This window comes from Vulpes lagopus, chromosome 1, assembly GCF_018345385.1.
Source record: "Vulpes lagopus strain Blue_001 chromosome 1, ASM1834538v1, whole genome shotgun sequence".
NCBI classification, from domain to species: domain Eukaryota; kingdom Metazoa; phylum Chordata; class Mammalia; order Carnivora; family Canidae; genus Vulpes; species Vulpes lagopus.
In genome coordinates this window covers 183,176,828-183,196,993 of record NC_054824.1, presented here as the reverse complement: position 1 = coordinate 183,196,993, position 20,166 = coordinate 183,176,828, and the positions used below count along the sequence as shown (strand labels likewise).

Sequence of the window (20,166 nt, the reverse complement as noted above, 5' to 3'; positions counted from 1 at the left end):
GATTTTATTTAGTAACAAATTACCTGTAAATAGATTTTCTTTTAATATATAAAAGCCTATATTTAGGCTTGATAAAATATTTTACTCCCATTTCCGTATTAACTAAAAACAGATTTCGACGTGGGGGAGGGGCATAAAATGTTTCCCCGAAAATTGTATATGAAAACTTATTATTTGACCTTTGGGTGTTTTGATTAAAAGATTTTCATGTGTGTCATGGTTCACACATTCTCAAATCACTCAAATTTCATCTTGCTTTTGAAGGAAAATTGCTATTATAGCTAATCTACCGTTTATTTATTAATCAACAGACTATAATTTTAAAAGGTATCTGATTACTATGCAATATGGTTAGGAACTTTAATACTAAAAAATGCATACTTCGTTCCCCTCATCCCCAAACTGCTTTCTAGAGTAAGTGGTGATACCTAGGAATCTGCTTTGAAGCTAATGGGTTTTCTGGTATAAGAAGCATCCAAAAGTGGCAAGATTAATTTTGCCAGATTTACTTCTGCTATTCCTTCACCTTGATTTTTGATAAGTTACTTACATCCTGTCCCTTTGTAAGTACTTCTTTATCAACAGTTATGCCAAACACGGAGCAAATCTTCCCCACATGTAAGGCAATAAAAAGTATATATATTGTCCAACCTCAACCAACATCCCATATCCATACAGCAGCCTTTTATTACACAGCACATGCTGTTTTATCACAAATTCAAACTGAAGATGGTTTTTTAAACTGATCGACTTTTTTAAGCTGATCAACTTTTAAGATCTTCAGGGAAAAAAATCTGTTAAATATTCTAATCGGCTCCACCTCAGAGTGAGATGCTGAGTAACACAGGTGGTACAGGCACTTCTGCTCTCACTGAATATCAACTCAGCTTTTCATCACAACCTTAAAATCTACTAGAATGGAGATAATTAGGTTTTTTTAAAATCTGAAATCGTCTATTTAGAAAAACAATCAGCATTTAATTATAGCATTCAATCTCAAAAGCTCTCTTTGAATAAAAATATTTTTTATTCCTCTGCTCTACAACTGATCCAACTAAGAGGATCAGGGAAAGTGGGGGCAATTATGTAGATGTTTATTCACTAATTCTCAATATGGGATAATTTAACAACTGGATTTGCCCTACACTCAAATGTAATAGAACAATAGAGTCTGGGCGCCGTTGTCAGTTTAAGTGCCTTTCAATGTGTTTTTACCTAATGTTTTGTTTTGGTAAAGTTAAAGCTAAATAAATACTCCTTACTTCAGAAACCTTTGTGAAATATTGCATCTGTGCAGCAAAGTGCTTTCAAGTCTAAGGTAATTATTGATATATTAAGTTTTTTTTTCTACTTCCTCAGGTGAAGTAGGATAAGGGCTCAAAGCTGTAAAAAAAACCACAAAACTTCAAAAGCAGCTGAAATAGTATTTTGTGGATATGAGTTCCCTTCTCTGAAAGTGTTTTGTATGGTACATTTTATTTAGAAATCGAAGAACAGTAATCAGAGTGGTTCTACATAGGATGCCACTGATCCCTAAACTCTCACCAGTCAGCCATCAGGGTAAGTAGTCCACCTCATCAAAGGATATCTATCTAGGAAAAGTAGGAAGTTTGGTTCTCATTTCAAAAGATAAGTATGCCACCACGTTTCCGTCATTCCCTATAAATTCTTCCAGAATTCTCCCATTTACTTGATGGCCAACACACAGACTGACACTCTGCTGAACCTCATTTCTGCTCATGCTCATACCTAATCGGGCGGGCTGCCTTCTCACAGAGCCAAACCCAGCAATTCACACCAGCTCTAATTCACACTTGTTTATACATTCAATTTTTAGAACACTTTCTATTAAATGTTATGATGCAGAAAGCACCTATGAAATCTCCTGCTTAGGATCCCTGGGTGGCTCAGCGGTTTAGCGCCTGCCTTTGGCCCAGGGTGCGATCCTGGAGTCCCACATCAGGCTCCCGGCATGGAGCCTGCTTCTCCCTCCTCCTGTGTCTCTGCCTCTCTCTCTCTCTCTCTCTCTCACTCTATGTCTATCATAAATAAATAAATCTTAAAAAAAAAAATCTCCTGCTTAATTATTTTATTGAAAGGATATTCTTGACTTGTAGACTACTTAGAAATAAAAACCGCAAGACACTAGCAAAAATACGTCTTGGTTCCTAGAAGTTGTTAGACGGCCTTCTTGCTCTCATTACTTTTCTTTTTTTTTAGGTTTATTTATTTATGAGAGAGAGACGGGGCAGAGACACTGGCAGAGGAAGAAGCAGGCTCCGTGCAGGGAGCCCAAGGCAGGACTCGATCCTGGGACCCTGGGATCACGACCTGAGCCAAAGGCAGCCCAACCGCTGAGCCACCCAGGCATCCCAGCTCTCATTACTTTTCACACCAAAAGTCCGCGCAAAGGTGCTCTCCTGTCCATTCATTTAATTAACACATACTCAGGTAGCCCCGGTGGCTCAGTGGTTTAGCACCAGAGCGTGATCCCTGGGATCAAGTACCACATCAGGCTCCTGGCATGGAGCCTGCTTCTCCCTCTGCCTGTGTCTCTGCCTCTCTCTCTGTGTGTGTGTGTGTGTCTCTCATGAATAAATAAATAAAATCTCTAAAAAAAAATTAATACATACTCCTTTGGTGCCAATATTTATTTATTTATTTATTTATTTATTTGAAAGTGGCTGACATGGAATCATAAAATATTTAAAGTGCATATTGTGATGAGTCAACAAAGATATACGGTATGAAAGAAGTGCATGTATTTGTATATGTGAGCAAATCAGAAGACTTGTACCTGCACCTAATAAGCTTCAGCTACATAAACCTTCCTGTGTTCGGGCACTTTCTAGGCTCTCCATGGATCCAAGCAATTGTACACACAAGATCTGTGTTTGCAAAATGTGCAAAAGAGAAGACATTCATACATTCTCTTTCATCAAGAAAAACTTCCTAGGTGATCCTTGGATGTTTCAGTGGTTTAGCACCTGCCTTCGGACCAGGAGGTGATCCTGGAGACCCAGGATCGAGTCCTCCATCGGGCTCCCCGCAGGGAGCCTGCTTCTCCCTCTGCCTGTGTCTCTGCCTCTCTCTGTGTGTCTCTCATGAATAAATAAACAAAATCTTTAAAACAAAACAAAAAAAATCAATATAAGAAAGAAAGAAAGAGGGATCCCTGGGTGGCGCAGCGGTTTGGCGCCTGCCTTTGGCCCAGGGCGCGATCCTGGAGACCCGGGATCGAATCCCACATCGGGCTCCCGGTGCATGGAGCCTGCTTCTCCCTCCGCCTGTGTCTCTGCCTCTCTCTCTTTCTCTCTGTATGACTATCATAAATAAATAAAATAAAAAAAAAAAAAAAAAAAAAAAAAAAGAAAGAAAGAAAGAAAGAAAGAAAGAAAGAAAGAAAGAAAGAAAAAAGGAAGGAAGGAAGGAAGGAAGGGAGGGAGGGAGGGAGGAAGGAAGGAAGGAAGGAAGGAAGGAAGGAAGGAAGAAAGAAAGAAAGAAAGAAAGAAAGAAAGAAGAAAGAAGAAAGAAAGAAACTTCCTAAACTGTGTAAACTTCAGGATCCACAGAGCTGGAGTCTATCTCTGCTGCAAGTGACCACTGACTGGAGCTAATATATGAACTGGCAAGAAGTTTTTTCAACTGCAAAGATATCAGAGAAAATAATACCACTTTTTTTTTCTCCAATGCCTAGAAGTAAGTAAGGCGCTAAGTAATGGGAAACCAAGACCTTTTGGAATATCAGAAGATTGAAGGATTCTAATAGATAAAGCACTCATTACTATTAACAGGGTGATTAATTCTAGTGTGACATATTCATGATCATCTATAATTTTGTAATGAATCACTGGATTATTTTAAGATTATTTATTTATTTATTTATTTATTTATTTATTTATTCATGAGACACACGGACTGAGAGAGAGAGAGAGGCAGAGGGAGAAGCAGGTTCCCTGCACAGAGCCTGATTCGGGATTCGATCCGGAATCCCAGGATCACAACCTGAGCTGAAGGCACAACCGTTGAGCCACCCAAGCATCCTGAATCCCTGGATTTGTCTGATAATCCAAACACTGCCCACTGCTCTGCACTGGGCAGAGAGAAGCACTGACAAGACCATCCCTTCTGTAGTTGATGTTAATATAGAGAGATAGTTGAAAAGTTTTCAGAAGGACAAAGTCAACTTAAGGATTGGAATTTTATCCTCATTAAAATGGACTATGAAGGAAAACAAACTGGGCCTATGTCCAGGCACTGATTCAAACTTTGGGTCAAATTCTTCTCAAGAATCCATACTAAGGTAAGACAAAATACTTTTAAAGGTCACATTCTACACCTTTAAAACAAGAGATCCAAAGTTCCCATCTTCCTTCAGCTCAGAGCCAATCTTAGAACAAAAAAGTCATGTGGGACAAGCCCTAAATGTTCTCAGCTATTAATTTCCCTGTATGCCACTCAGATCGAATTTTGCAACCTGGTCAGTTTGGTTAGCATAGAGATCCATTTTTTTTTAAAAAAAGATTTTATTTATTTGAGAGAGCGTGCACGCATGCATATGAGCAGGGGGAGGGGCAGAGGGAAAGGGAGAAGCAGACTCCCAGTTGAGCAGGGAGCCCAACGCAGGGCTTGATTCCAGGACCCAGGGATCATGACCTGAGTGCAAGGCAGACGTTTAACCAACCGAGCCACCCAGGTGCCCCAGGGATCCAGTCTTATCAAGTCTGGGGATGCCTGGATGGCTCAGCTAGTTAAGTGTCGACCCTTGGTTTTGGCTCAGGTCATGATGTCAGCTGAGATCAAGCCCTGTGTCAGGCTCCACACTGAGCGCGGAGCCTGCTTAAGATTCTCTCTCCTTCCCAAACCCCTCCTAGGCACTCGCTCACTCTCCCTAAAAAAACAGACAACTGGGGCAGCCCGGGTGGCTCAAGAGGTTTAGCACTGCCTTCAGCCCAGGGCATGATCCTGGAGAGCCGGGATCAAGTCCCGCATCAGGCTCCTTGCATGGAGCCTGCTTCTCCCTCTGCCTGTGTCTCTGCCTCTCTCTCTCTGTCTGTCATGAATAAATAAATAAAATCTTTAAAAAAAAAAAAAAAAAACAGACAACTGTTAACAACAAAACCGGAACAAGACTCTTCTGTCTGAATTACTGAAACAAGTTTGGATCTCTTAATGACAATATTTTTAGGTTTTCATGAAGCAGCTACTCAACAAGTAATTAAATGAAAGGTTAGGATCAAGTGGAGGGTAACCTCATGCTTTGACCATATTGACAGACCCAGAGGGAGTGACGTGATGAGCAAGAAAAGGTTTAAGTTGTATATAAAAGAATGTCTGTTAAGCTCTGAAATAGATTGCCAGGATGGTAGAGAATCCCTCCCTTTCAGAAGAGCTTGAATTCTTATCTGCATAGGGTGGGTTAGCTGTGTTCTCTTGAATAAAAATGGGGATCTGGGGATGTCTGGGTGGCCCAGCGGTTGAGCATCTGCCTTGGGCTCAGGGTCCCTGCATCAGGGTCCCCGCAGGGAGCTTCTCCCGCTGCCTGTCTCTGCCTCTCTGTGTCTCTCATGGATAAATAAATAAAAATCTTAAGAAAAAAAAAAGGGGGATCAGAATAAACCAGTAATTCCCAAAGAGGACAACAAAGGACCAACTCTGGCATCTGAAACTATGTGTTCAGGGAGCTCTCTAGAACATCTGCAGTCCTTGATAATAGAGATTCTGGTTCCCCCTCTCAAGAAAGGGCTCTCAATGGCTTAAGTCAAAAACCGGTATCTTCTTGTCTCATCTTTTCCTCTCAAAACCCTTTTTGGCATGTTCTGGCAGCTTTGTGCCAACATATATCCTGAATCTATCCACTTCTCCCCATCTCCACTGTCACGGCCCTCTCTAAGTCATCATAATAGCTCTCCAGGCCTGCTGGATCCCCTACTTCCCTTTAACCTATTTCCCACCTGCAACCAGAGCACCATTTTTATAATGAGGATTTGATGGAGTCAGTCCATGGCTTAAAATCCTCCTATAATTTCTTGTTCCAAACAGAAAAAAAAATCTAAGCCCTCCATGAGCTGGACCACGTGAAATCGTCTTACTTATCGAGACGAACTTTCCCCCTCAATCACGGATTTCTATGCCCTTTGGCTCTCCTCATGCTTCTTGAAAACACCAAGCTAGTTTCTACCTCAGGGCTTTTGCACTTGCTATTCCTGGACCTGGACTTCTGTATCTCCAGATTTAGCAACATTACTTCTCTACTGCTAGAGATTTTAGCTCAAGTATCAGCTCTTCATATCACTTCTCTGATACGAAGAGCTCCCTCCCTCCCCATGCTCCACTTACTCTTTTACGCTATCAGTTCTCATTATTTTTATTGGCTTGTTTATCATCTGTTTCCCTTCCACGAGAGTGTGAACACTAATAAAAGCGGTGCCCTGGTTGATCTTGTTCACTACAACGTCCCCTGGTCTGGAAGAGGACTTGGCAGTGTGGGTATGTGGTGAACATATGCTGAGCGAAGGAAGGAATGATTCATCAGGCTGGAGCTAGGACCAAGAATAAGGAATTTTAAAAGCTTGTGTGTGATCACTTTAAGTACATTGGGCCAGACAGCCCCTCTTCAACTCTTCAATATATAGTTAAAAAAAAAAAAAATATATATATATATATATATATGTAAACTGGAAGGCTGATTTTGATGCCATTAAATCAATGACTAAGACAGCAACAGATCAGTCTGAGGTTAAACTTCAAAGAAAAAAAAAACAACCACAAAACATCCTGGTCAAAAAAATATGTTATATTGAAGAAATAGTAAAACAGCATGTTTATTTAAATTAAACATGAAACAAAGACCAAGACGTCAAATACAGACATGTCACCAATAACTGAAATTCACCTAGAGGCAAAAGGCCAACTTGAAAGAATAATGAACATAATTAAGTATGTGAAAGATATCAACCATGTACCTTCTTTGCAACAACGACAAGAAAATTTAAGCGACACCAAAAAAAAAAAAAATGCACTACCAACTAAATGCTGGGGAACAAAGGAGAATCTAGACAAAACCAAAATCAGGAAATAACACAGTTCATATATGTCCAACAGTCGCTATGGTGTAATATTTCCAATCTGCCCAGATCTCCTGTACTTAACCTCTGCTGGTGGCTTCCCCGCCTTGAATAAAACCCAGGGAGGAGGAGGACCTGACGTGGGTAGCCCTGCTCACCTAGCGGTAGGGGGTCTGGCTGTACGTCCGGCCACTTCCCGACACACTCAGCCCTCAGCTGCTGGAGTTATTCACAGTTCCCCAGAAGCATGATGCCAAGGCCTCCGATTTTTGCACAAGCTGTTCTCTGCCAGCAACGCCTCCCTGACCCCCTTACTCCCACTTGCTCATCTGGCCCCACTCGGAGACTCCCTCTTAGATGTTACCGCCCCTTCCAGATCATACCCCACCTCCCACCCCAGGCTGGACTTGGTGCCTCCCAAAGAGCTTGCACTACACTCTGGGCAAATCTCTCTCCGTTTCAGTCATTATGGGATTTAAAGCCTGGTTTCTCCAGGGTCGATTTGTTGTCTTTGAGAATTAAATTTTATTTTTCAGTTTAAATAAAATCTTAAACGTTGGTGTAAGCAGAGTCAGGATCATTTGCATGCCCATCACAAGGACTTGCCCACGATTTCCAGGGTAGGATCTGCCATCGTATTTTAGTGCTGTTTTAACACCAGTGAATTCTACTTCAACTGAGAGAAGTGCCCTGGAGGGCTTAACGTGTAACCAGTGAGGACTGCTTTGGTTTTTACCTCTAGCAATTTAGCCTCGATGGACACACAGTAGGGGCTCACTAAATGTTTGATGAATGAGCTAGTGAACAAGTGAATTAATGAATATATAAAACCGGAATCTGACCTAATCCAACATCACAACAAATTATTCATGCCAGACGTGTTTTAGGGGCAGGCTGAGAGTGTGATTCAACCCTAAAGAAAGATGCTAACCTCCTGGTGAGATGCAGACATAGTGTGTTTTGATGCTTTTCAAGAGCTACTACCTCGGTTGCACCCATTCAAATATATGGCTGCAATGAAGTTATGTTTTCAAGACTGCAACATTTCATTGATAAAACCATAAAAGTAATTCTCGATGGTCAAATCAAGGCTCCTTTAAAAACACTCATAACCATGAATCCCAACACACGAGTGCAAAATATGAATGCCCTTAAAGCAAGTCATTCCCCACGAAAGTGAACCGGGGCTATTTTTTTCACTGTAAATGCCTGACTCGACTTGAACCTAATGTAAACAGCAATACGATTGTGCCCAAGCAGCCCCCTCCGCCTTACTTTACGGATCCAGAACGGTTTTTTTTTTTTTTTCTCCAAAGCTGGAGCAAGAATCAATTAAAATATATAATAACGTGTTAACTAGCTAATACAGCAGTTTCCGTTAAGAGGCATTTCAGGCGTCTGAGTTTTTAAGCAGCAGACCTGTTCTTTCATTCGCTCTGTAAGATCTATAATTGAAAGAATGCCATGAGAGACGCCTTTCATCAGCTCCCTGAGTTACATTTCCCACTTTGATAACTGTACAAGGAAAATCTAAGGCACTTCAAGCTACCCAATTACATCTGATTAGCTAGTGAAAATAATGTAACAGCTTTTCATCACCCAAAGGAAAACTTTTGAAGAATTCTATTGCCAACACTTCTGCACAAACACTGATCTCTATCATTATTTTACAAGGGGAAATGGAGTATTTAGCATGTTTCTTTTTTTTTAATTAGGCAACAAGTAAAGCCTCTTGTTCATCACGACTTCAGATCAAAAAAAAAAAAAAAAAGCACAACTGTGATGATCGGATGTGTGTGGTAAAGAAGCATTTGTGGTGATTTCAGTGTAGGCAGGATACAGTGGTCAAAATAAAACAACAGGCCTTCGAATGAGCCAACAGTTCAGAGAACATGTCTGAAAACAGGATATGCCCTCAAAACTCTGTGATATATACACACAAGACCTGCCAGGGAGAACCACTCGGGTGCATGGGATTCTTTTCTAGCGACTGAACGAGGGTGTGTCTTGTATAAAATCAGGAAGACGAACCGAGAGGGCATTTAAAACACCATTCTGAGGATTGTCAGATTACCAAAAACACATATATTTAATGCTGCTTAAAAGTAAAGACACGATGCCTATGTGCTGCCTTCCCCACTGAGGAGTCTGGCTCCCTCCGAGTCTTGAGCGCATTAATTCAACGCATATCCTGTGTCTTTACTACGTTTCATTCCCATAAAAATATGTTTTTAATTTAAAATGAAATAATTGTACTGCTCTCCCAGGTAAAATACTCCGTCAGGAGGGTATTTAGAAACGGGACAGTCAATTCCCAGGAGGGGGTCTTGCTGTAGACTTAAAACCAACACCACGAACCCCTGATGAAAGGCCAGCTACATGCCCGCTCCCAGGCCAGCGCCTTCCGAGGCCCGGGTGGGAGGTTACATTCCGCCTTTGCAAGGCTCTTATTGCACAATAAAGGACAGACTTTGGACCTATTGGCCAATTTTTCTATCTGTCATGTAAAGAAAAGGCATTCTTACCGAATTAGATGTTGGATCCAGTTCGGTTGTAAAGTTAATCCCGAATGTTGTGTAACCCTAGCGACGTTTCTAAATAATTCAAGATAATGTGGTTTTCTTTGAAGTTTTCTGAGAGACGTGAACAGCAGCAGGACCCAATAGTTGTGTCTACCCCAAACGGCACACGGTTTCTGGCTGTGCCTTCAGAGTACACCCTACACGAAAAATGCACAGACCTGGTCAGGGCAGGTCAGAAGCGTCGCACTCGAAGTCGATTTCCAAGGAGGAGGTTAAGAGTGAGGCAAGGACTGGCAACCGTCGGTGGGACCGCGGGGCTGCGGCTAAAACCCAGGCAGAACCGCCTCGCCCTGTACAGAAGCCCTCCCTACTACTAGGCAGCAGCAGAAGCTCAAGCTGTGCTTGTGGCAGAGCCCCAGGGCACACGCACGGGCACACGCACGGGCACACGCGGGCCCAGCAGTCTCTTCTGACCATTTAAGCGGACCTGCTACCCCGCCCCCCCAAGGAAACGCCACCGTGTGGAAGTCACTTTGCACCGTGGGAGGCCCCGAGAGAAGCTCCAACTACTACCAATGAAGACACCCCATTCTAGAGCTATCTACCCAACTCTCTCTGGCTTTCTCTGTCCAACCTTGGACCTTGGGCGTTCAGGTTGTCCTCCTTGCTCCACATTTCACTTGAACGGAAAATGCAGAGGCAGCCCAGGCCAGGGGCTTCGCAACCATATGGTCTCCGAACCACAATCCCGAAAAAGTACAGTAATCCCCCCCTTAGCTATCGTTTTGCCTTCTGCGGTTTTGCTTTCTCCAGTCAACCATGCCAGGATGCCCAGGCCACTGCCCGGACTTCAGCTCATCCCGTAGGCACTTTGTGCTCTCCCTCCGGCCAGTTAAGAGCAGGGAGTACGGCACAGTAAGATTGAGACCACAGTCCCGTGACTTTTATTACAGTACATCGTTGCCATTGTTCTCCTACTATTACTTGTTGTTAATCTCTCACTGTGCCTAGTCTGTAAATTAAACGTTACCATGTAGGAAAAGTAGCGTATGTAGGGTTGGGTACTATCTGCAGTGTCAGGCAGCCACTGGGGGGTCTCGAATCACACCCCCTGCAAGGAAGGGTGCAAGGAAGGGGAATTACCGTAATGGCCCTTAGGAAGCCAGAGGCTCAAGAGAAGGAAGAAAAGTAAATTGCATAAGAAAAGAGAAGAGAGGACGCCTGGGTGGCTCAGCCGGTTAGGAGTCTACCTTGGGCTCAGGTCCTGATCCCGGAGGATCCCGGAGGATCCCGGAATCCAGCTCCGCAGCGGGCTCCCTGCTCAGCAGAGTCTGCTCCTCCCCGTCCCTCGGCTCCTCCCCCCAGTGCATGCTCACTCTCTCTCTCAAATAAATGAATAAAATCTTAGGAAAAAAAAAAAGGCAAGAGAAAAGGAGCCTGGACAGAAAGAAAAGGAGGGATGGAATGAAGGGGAACGGAGAACAAAGAAATGGACACAGAGAGGGAGAGCGTCCCCCGGATGCCGGCCCGGCCCCGTTGGGCTTAGCCTGGTGCCCAGAGAACCTGGAAGTGTAGACGAAATCCGGTTTTTAGTATCGGTCATTTGAGACCCGGCTGCTGGACGAGGCGACGCCGTGAGCGGCGCTGCTCCCGAGTGTGGGAGGTGTTCTTGGGTTACGATGAATGTCTTTAAAGTGAAGAATAGCTGAAATGCCCCATTTCTATGCAGCCATTCTGCAAATGGATGTTGAGCCCTCAAAGCTTTGTATGATCTACTTCCCAAGCTGTAGAAGAATAAGTCAGAGCAAAGTCATTCTTCACTTATCTTGGAAAATAAAAAGACCAATTTTACCTCATAGGTTCAGAGGGCAAAGTCCTTCAAAAGTGTGTTAAGGGGTGTCACACGTGAGTCATGTCTCCGGAGTTTTTTTACCCATTACCTGACTTTGACAGTGGATACCGCGTGCAGAGAGGGCCCCAAGAGGCCCACGGACCAAGGACCAAGGGAGCCCCACGTCCCCGACAATGAGGAACCGACCCTGGCAGACTTTCCACAAGATCTGGGAGCGATTTTTGTGCCCTGCTGGGCGAGGGCAAGTAAGGCGGAGAGCAGGGCCCCGCTGTTCTCCGTAAACAGGGGTGCAGCTGCTTCAAGCCGACAAACTGATGCAACTGTGTCCAGTGATTATGCAGTAGGAGCTGCTGCTGGACACTGGAGGGGGGGCTGGGCGAGCCAACCTAGGACCCCAGGTACCCCCAAGGTGGGAGACCACACTGCCACAGCCTGTCTGACCACCTCATCCTTCGCCCCCTGCAGGCAGGTGCCACAAATGGCCTCAGAGGCCCTGGAGGAGGTCTCTGCCCCCATGGTCAGCCCGACACCCTTGTGGTACCAACTCAGTGAACTGTTCAGTACTTTCCTTCCTCCAATGTCCTCCTCTAATAAAGAAAAAGAAAGGGGAAGAAGGAAGGAAGGAAGGAAGGAAGGAAGGAAGGAAGGAAGGAAGGAAGGAAGGAAGGAAGGAAGGAAGGAAGGGAGGGAGGGCCTGGATGGCTCCGTGGCTGGAGTATGGGACTCTTAATCTTGGTGTTGAGTTCGAGCCACATCAGGTGCAGAGATTACTTAAAAATAAAATCATAGAGGTGCCTGGAGGGTTCAGTGGTTGAGCATCTGCCTTCAGCTCAGGTCATGATCCCCAAGATCCTGGGATCGAGTCCCACTTCGGGCTCCCCACAGGGAGCCTGCTTCTCCCTCTGCCTGTGCCTCTGCCTCTCTCTGTGTCTCTTACGAATAAATAAATAAAATCTTTAAAAATATTTTTTTCAAATAAAGAGAAAGAAAAAAGAAAAGGAATTTATGTATCCTTGGGCCAATTTAAGATAAACTGTTCTGCACAGTTTAAGGGCAAGAGAGATCCTTTAAGACCTATTGTAATGGAGTATACAGATCTGGGCACCATGATAATGGCAATAATCATAAAGTACTTTACAGTTTACCAAAGACTTCCATGTGCATTTGGAAATTTTTTTTTTTTTTTTTTTTTTTAGAGAAAAAGAGAGCATACTAGTTGGGGGGAGCAGGGGAGGGAGGACACAGAGAGAGAGGGAGAGAGGATCTGAAGCAGGCTCCAGGCCCAGCTAGGTGTGGGGCTCGATCTCACAACCCTGAGATCATGCCCTAAGCCAAAATCAAGAGTCAGACGTTTAGGAAGCCTGGCAGGGGGGCTCTGTGGTTGAGTGTCTGCCTTGGGCTCAGGGCATGATCCCGGGGTCCCTGCAGGAAGCCTGCTTCTCCCTCTGCTTGTATCTCTGCCTCTCTCCTTATGTCTCTCATGAATAAATAAAATCTTAAAAAAAAAAAAAGTGGGGTGGGGGAGGTCTGGGTGGCTCCATGGGTTAAGCATCTGACTCGACATCGGCTCAGGTCATGATCTCTGAGTTGTGAGATCGAGCCCCGCGTTGGGCTCCACGCTGTGCCTGGAGCCTGCTTAAGATTCTCTTTCTCCAAAAAAAAGAAGATTCTCTTTCTCCCTCTGCCTCTGCCTCTGCCTCTGCCTCTGCCCCTCCCCACCAAAATGATAAATAAAGGCAGCACATTTGTAGTAATCAAGTAAGCAACTCAATGTCTCCGTGGGCCACTGTGACCCCAAGCACGACAAGGGTTGGGCAGGCACGTCCTCTGCAAATAGCACACTGTGTGACAGCAATAGTCCAAGTCTTTACTCAAACTCTTTGACCAAAGCGAGACCTTATTCTGTGCTCACTTCGCAGGGCCGTCCTAAGGAGCAAACCGGAAGATGGCCTGAAAGCACCCAGGGCTACGGCAGGCGAATAGCGGCACCAGAAAAGGGGCTTCTCTTGGCCTTCACCACCTGACCTGGAGCACAGCAAGGACAGTGTCGGTTTTCTTCCTAGTCTCACGGTTCGTGTTCAAACTCCTGATGATGGCCCAGCAGCTAAGCGTGGGATCTCTCGGGTGTGGTTGGCTATTCTCATGCTCTCCTCGTGATTCTAGGAGGTAAGGAGTAGATTCATAGGAGCAGGAGGCTCATCTGTGTGTGAACAAGCAAACCCGGTACGCAGCTCTGACCGTCACTCCCCACGCTCCGACCAAACACCCTGGCTTCCCGTGGAGGGGGACGCTGGCGTGGAAACTCCAAGTACAACCACCGCCCTGAAACCGAGCTCAGGAACTTAAGAGTCTCAGCGGAGCCTGCAGCTGATAGACGTACGCTCACGGAATAAAGCAAAGTTAATACTTTTAAAAAGTAACTACAAACTGGGGCGCCTGGCTGGCTCAGTCAATAGAGCACGCGACTCTTGATCTCAGGGTCGTAAGTTCGAGCCCCGTGTTTGAGTGTGGAGCTTACTTTAAAAAAAAAAGTCATCACAAACTATTAGGACAGGGATTGGCAGGAACGGGGTAGGGAGAGGCCCTTGACTTCGAAGGACAACAGGAGGATCTGAGAAAGTGATAGATTGTTTTATATTTGACTGTACACTAAAGGGTCAGGGCAGGGAATAGAAATCATACCTTAATAGAAAGAACTAATACAGAGCAGTTTCAGGGTGCCTGGTGTACCTCCAGGACGTCCCTGTAAAGGACAGGGAAGGTAAGGGATACCTACCTCTGCCGTCAGGTGGGCATTTTCAGCCGCCCACTAAAGAACTAGCCATGGCAGTAACAGGTATTGATGGAGAAAAGTGAATTCATCCAGGGCACAGTGAACAAGATTAAAATAATGGATTCCTGGGGCACCTGGGTAGCTCAGCGGTTGGGCATCTGCCTTTGGCTCGGGTCATGGTTCCAGAGTCCCGGGATCGAGTCCCGCATCAGGTTCCCAGCAGGGAGCCTGCTTCTCCCTCTGCCTGTGTCTCTGCCCCTCTCTCTCTCTCTGTGTGTCTCTCATGAATAAATAAAAATTAAAAGAATAAAAAATGGATTCCTGAAGTGACAATAGACAAGGCACCATCAACCAGACCAGGTAGGCCTGGAAAAAGTCATGGAAGCAGATGTCCGACACCCCAAGAGACCCGGCTGTCAAAAGCGCCAAGTCTAATATTCTCTGCAAATTCACAAAGTCAGAAGAAGAGTTCCGGGCCCAGCCCTCTGGTGGAAGGAAGAACACCTGTGGCTTCCTCATTTCCTCGCCCACCCACGGAGGACACAGATGCTATTCTGCTATCTTTTGATGAGTAAGTCACATGGCGATGAACGTTTTCATGCGCCTTCAGAGAGAAAACAGACAGACAGACAGACAGACAGACGACTCTTCTTGAGTGGAAATCGCTTTGCAGTTCCTGCGGGAGTAAGCGCTTTGCATCCAGAGCGATGAGAACCCGGGTTCGTGGAGTGGCCGAGTCCAACTCTGGGAAGCCACGGGAGCATCTGGGGGGGGGGGTGCTGGGCCTGGACAGCAGGGGACACGGGGGGTAGATGGGGGGACACGGGGGGACCCTGTGTAGGCGCTTCCTCCACCCTGCTCCCCCACATAGAACAGGGCCCCGCGAGCTTACTGAAGAACCCTTGAAATTGGGCCAGATCCAATCAAATCTCAGACTACAAACCTGTATTGGCCGGGAGAGGTGAACAAAGGCCCGGGAAAAGGGCTCTAAAATGTTCAAAATACATAAATAAAAACTCTGCCCAGAAAGCCTGTGTGATGGACCAGAGAAAAAGGAAGGTTTAATCCTACCCCAGCCTCCACACGTTAGCCCAAGCCGCGCTCCGAAACCGGCTGCGGCAAGGCTCAATTCCTTTGGCACAAACTCCCTGAGTCTCTGAGACCTATTTTCCACAGAAACGCTAGTTATGTGTTTCAGTCAGGATTAATTTAGATTTTTTTTTTTCTTCCTACATGTATCAGAATCATTCATCGAGGGGAAGTTCTTCTATATCCATTCCCAGAATCCTCTCAAGACATCTGGTCTCATTAGAAGATCAAATAGATCCTCCAGATTCATTAGTTGTTCAACAAAGTGGGAATTAGTTTCTCACTGCTCCTGGGTGTGTGAGATATTGAAGACCGAGATGAGAGAGAAATAACAAAGAAAACCTACGATCGTCTTGGACTCCCAAAGGCAGGCCTTTCAGCAGCGCGAGCAGGTCCTGGATTTGCTCTTCATTTTGGAAAAGACAAGGGAAAAAAAGTCAGGAGTACGGGCCATTAGAAGACAGATTTGGTTTAAGGATGGGAAGGTGCATGGGACTTAGGATACGGCCTCAGAAGACACCTCTAACCCTCTGCCTGGGTCCCTGCCTCTCTCTCTCTCTGTCTGTAATGAAAAAATAAATAAAATCTTAAAAAAAAAAAAAAGGAGACACTTCTAATACCTCCGTAATGAGGGGCTCGTCCACCGCCTGACCGCCCCCCGTTCCCTGTCTCTCTGTCCTTTCACAAATAGACCTAAAAAGTAGCCCAGGCCGCATCCGCCGGCAGCAAGCAGAACCCGAGATCTAATCGTATTTAGCCCCTTAAGGGCGGAGCACAGCTGCTGCTGAACCAGAGTCGGTAGACTCTGTGCAGAGGCCGAGGTAGTAAGGCACGCTCCGGACACGCTTTCAAGGCTCAGAAGTGCTAGCTGGTGGGTCCACTCTCCTGAATGATGCCCCAGCGGCCCGAAAGAATTATTGTAGCTTTCTGAAGTGACTCATTCACTCCCAGGGGGTCGTCTGGGCTCCGAGAAAATCTGTCTCACTGATTATTAGTGATTTAGTAATTGGATGGTAGTGATGGACTTTCTGATAACCTAGAGATTTGCTTTAGCTTCCCTGGCAAAGGCCTGTGTTTTCAGAGTCAAAGGTTACACTGCCTGTTTGTGTGTGTGTCTTGGGGGTGGAGAGGGGGAGTGGACAAAGTACTGCTTTCCTGAGCCTGAATCGGCCAGTCCCCATTCCGACACTTAGCAGTAGCTGTATCATCTTGGGCCAAGTCACAGTTCCATTCCTGCCTCAGTTTCTTCACTATGTAAAAGCAGGAGGTGGGTCAAATGATCTCCACCATGTCTTCTGACTCTGGAAAATCTGGTTTCTGGGAATGGAGTATTTTTCAATGCACACGTGCTGTTTTGAAAGCTACTAGTTTCAAAAAAAAAAAAGAAAGAAAGAAAGCTACTAGTTTCATGGTATCAGTGTCATCTTTCTCAGGCCAGAATTTTGGGTTGGAATTAGAATTGCCCCTTCCGGGTGTACAGAAAAACGAAACAGCTCACTGATGTGTCCTGCATCCCTCCCCCCCAATCATCTTCCAGCTCTTAAACTGCACAGTTCCTAGGAGTGGACTGTCTTTTTTTTTTTTCTTTTGAGCTGTTTATGTGCCATTTCATTAACTGTGAAGTTGGCAGCTGTAATTTCCTTTCTCATTACAATATTTTGAATAGGAACCAGAGTATCTTTCTTGCACTTTTTTTTTGCATGTCAACAACCCATCAAACTCACTCTGGCCTTCTGTTCCCTTCAAAAGTAATCAGATGAAACCTGTATTCTCTCTTTTTATACCTGGTGGAGAGTGTAACTTGTCTACTTGTAACTTGTAGTGTGCAAGGGGTCATTTGCAAAACTGCCTTATTATCCTATTACTTCTCCAGGAACAAATATGGGACTTTTCATCTTGGGGTCACAGAGGTATAAGCAATCTGTCCCATTAGTATATCACTTGGTGGGCATTTTGCTGTGAAGTTAACAAGAAAAAGACAAAGGTTTAAAGGGGAGCATCGATCTTCCCAAATATTTAAAAATCGCCACTTTTGTAAGAAGACAGGGTAAGGACGGGGCTGTAGGTTCCAGGGAGGTGTTGGAGGCCAGGCCAGAGGAAAGAGGCCTTTTCAGGACTTGTTCTCAGCAATGCCAGGTAGGCACGCCCAACGGAGGGCCCACAAACCCTTCTCCGGAGCAATGCTGCTTGAACTGCAGGTCATGCCTCATTAGGGGGTCATGTAACCAATTCAGGGAGTGATGACCGGAAATTTTTTAAAACATGAAGTAAATGAGACGAAAGCAGAATAGAGTAGAAGGTATCAGTGTGCATGGCATCAGGAGGCCACACAATGTCTAGTCAAACTCCGGTTCGGGGTGTGTGTGTGTGTGTGTGTGTGTGTGTGTGTGTGAGAGATAGAGACGGAGGTCTGTTTCGATACACCAAGCTCCAAGGTAAAATACGTTCTTACCCCAGGTCACAGTTTACAAACTTGAAAGCCACCGCCCTGGAGAAGTGCATGGCAATGCCCATGTCTCAGTGTTGCCTTCCAACCACTTGCTCTGTTTTGTGGCAAAGCAAATTTATAAACGAAAGTAAAAGGAATCATGTGAACAGTCACCTTCCAGTTCTGTATTCACACTGCCCCTAAGTTCTTCCGAGCTCTACTTTTTCTTCTCCGAAGACTACGTAGGTTGAATCACGCTTTTCAATGTAAGCGCGAGGCAAACCAGAACGTGGGTCGAGTTTCTCTTTCTTTCCTGGAGGGCACCTTCCTACCCCCTAGAAGCAGCCCCGTCAATGTTTGTACTTTCTTTCCCTTTCCTTTTTTCAGAGTCTTCCCATGACAGGCTGACGAGGGCACTAAGCAGCGATGTAAATGATGATAATGCTTTAATACGCCCCCTTCCCAAAGGATTTCTATTTTAGCCAAATATGAAACCTCACGCCCTATAAAAGAATCTTGTAGAATTTAGCTGCAGGGGGAGGAAAAGAGACATTTGGAGAGGAAGAGGGCTTTCCTAGCACTCTTAAAAATCCTACCTGTGGCTGTCTATGTTCCCCTCAAAAGTTTCCTTTTCGACATGTAAACGATACGCATGATTTCTTTCCCTGTGGATTGATGAAATACAACTTCAGCTGTCTTTCTTTTTTAAATAGATATTTATGAAACTGCCTTATCACAAAATCTTGGAGAGGAAATATTTTTGGGTCTTACTCAACTTTGCATTCCTCTTAGACCCAATTCACTCTCTGGCAAACTTTACCTCCTTAATTTGTAGTAGGTATAACTGTTTATTATATAATTTTATCACTCTTATTAACATATATGATAATATTGTTTCCCCATTGTCAAACTAGGAAGAAAGCACAACTGGATGCTTTTATGCTGACTATCACAGTATCACGTAAGGCCTCTACACACTCGTCATAAAATCACAATAATAATAATTTAAAAATGACACTAGTTGAGTATTAAATAGATGCCAGGCTCCCAGTATATTTTGCCCACATAGTCTCATTTATTCCTTGCAAAACCTCTTCAATGTAAGTATTGTCATGTCCCCCCATGCTCCCTGCACCATAAACACCACAAATACATTTTACAGATGAGAAAATTAAGCCTAAAGATCAACATCCTGCCTATGAAGACACAGTTATTGAGTTATGGCAAAGCTATAAGTCAAAGTGAGTCCATCTGCCTGCAAAGGTCAGTTGTGCTTTTCTCACTTGAACATTTCTTCAACTTTCCGTTGTATCTGGATTTTTATACCATTTTCCGTTCCATTTCAAATGCCTTACCAGTCGGCTGGAAGGACAAAGTTGGGAGTGAAAGAACACCAGGACGTTTTGTTTGTTTTGTTTTCAGTGAAAAAATGCTTTGATTATCATCGGGTGGTTATATGCCCAGAAAATACCTGGCCTGACTGTGCTAACTCGATGCATGCGGCGCATCCCCTGCAGCCCAGTATCTGTCTCCACCCTCAGTCATCTTCAAGTGGAGTGATAAAGGACAAGAGAGTAAAGAGCTGGATACGTTAACAGCATGGTGGTAGTAGTCTATCAACTTATTTGGATCTGTTCAGAGAACATTTTTGTTTCCCTGTACAAATCACGGTGCTTAATAAAGATTGCCGTGAAAAGCACTATCCTCCATTTGCACCCACCTTTCGTGCTCCCCAGTCCACCTACGCGGTTTCCAACAGCCACCCTATACATTTAAAGTCTGCTCTGTATTATTGTCCTTCTCTCAAAGAAGTTTTAAATCTCCTCCAAAAGTCCTAGGTGATCAGAAGCCACAGATCTTTGGCCACCGTGTCTGCCTCCACGACAGTAAAAGGAAGAAACTGATTTTGTAACAGATATACTGAGAAAGCAAATCCAGGATTCACCTTTGCTCTTCAAACAAGAATGAAACCAGTGACCACCAAATATGCTTTGGTAGCTACTCTTAGGTCCCGAACTTCGATATCACTTTCCCATATTAATTCAGTCTTAAGTTTCAGGAAATAAAATAATTATGTAGTTAAACAGAGATCCTTATACAAACATGTACTGTGTTTACAATGTACCAATCCATTAAAATCAACGACAGACATAGATTATGAGAACTAAAACCCGAGCCAAGTAGACTAGCACTCACCATGTGCCCAATCCCCATCCAATGACAGTAAACATCCTATCGGAATCTGCTCCGAAAACAAAGGCTTTACCAACCTAATGTCAAGGTAAACAGGTAGTAAATACCTATTTGACACTGCTAGCCAGTGGTATCATTTTCATTCTTTAGGGTCTAAACACAACTAAACATCGGCATTTTTTCTTTTAAATCGGCATCATTATAATACAGCTTTTTACTTGGCAATTCTTAAAAAAAGTTCA

The 20,166-nt window shown here is 44.6% G+C and overlaps 1 protein-coding gene across 5 annotated transcripts in view; it reads right to left on the bottom strand.

Moving 5' to 3' along the window:
* NR5A2 (nuclear receptor subfamily 5 group A member 2) overlaps positions 1 to 20,166 on the bottom strand; it is a 138,371-nt gene that overhangs the window by 96,940 nt on the left and 21,265 nt on the right. The gene's annotated exons all lie outside the window — the stretch shown is intronic.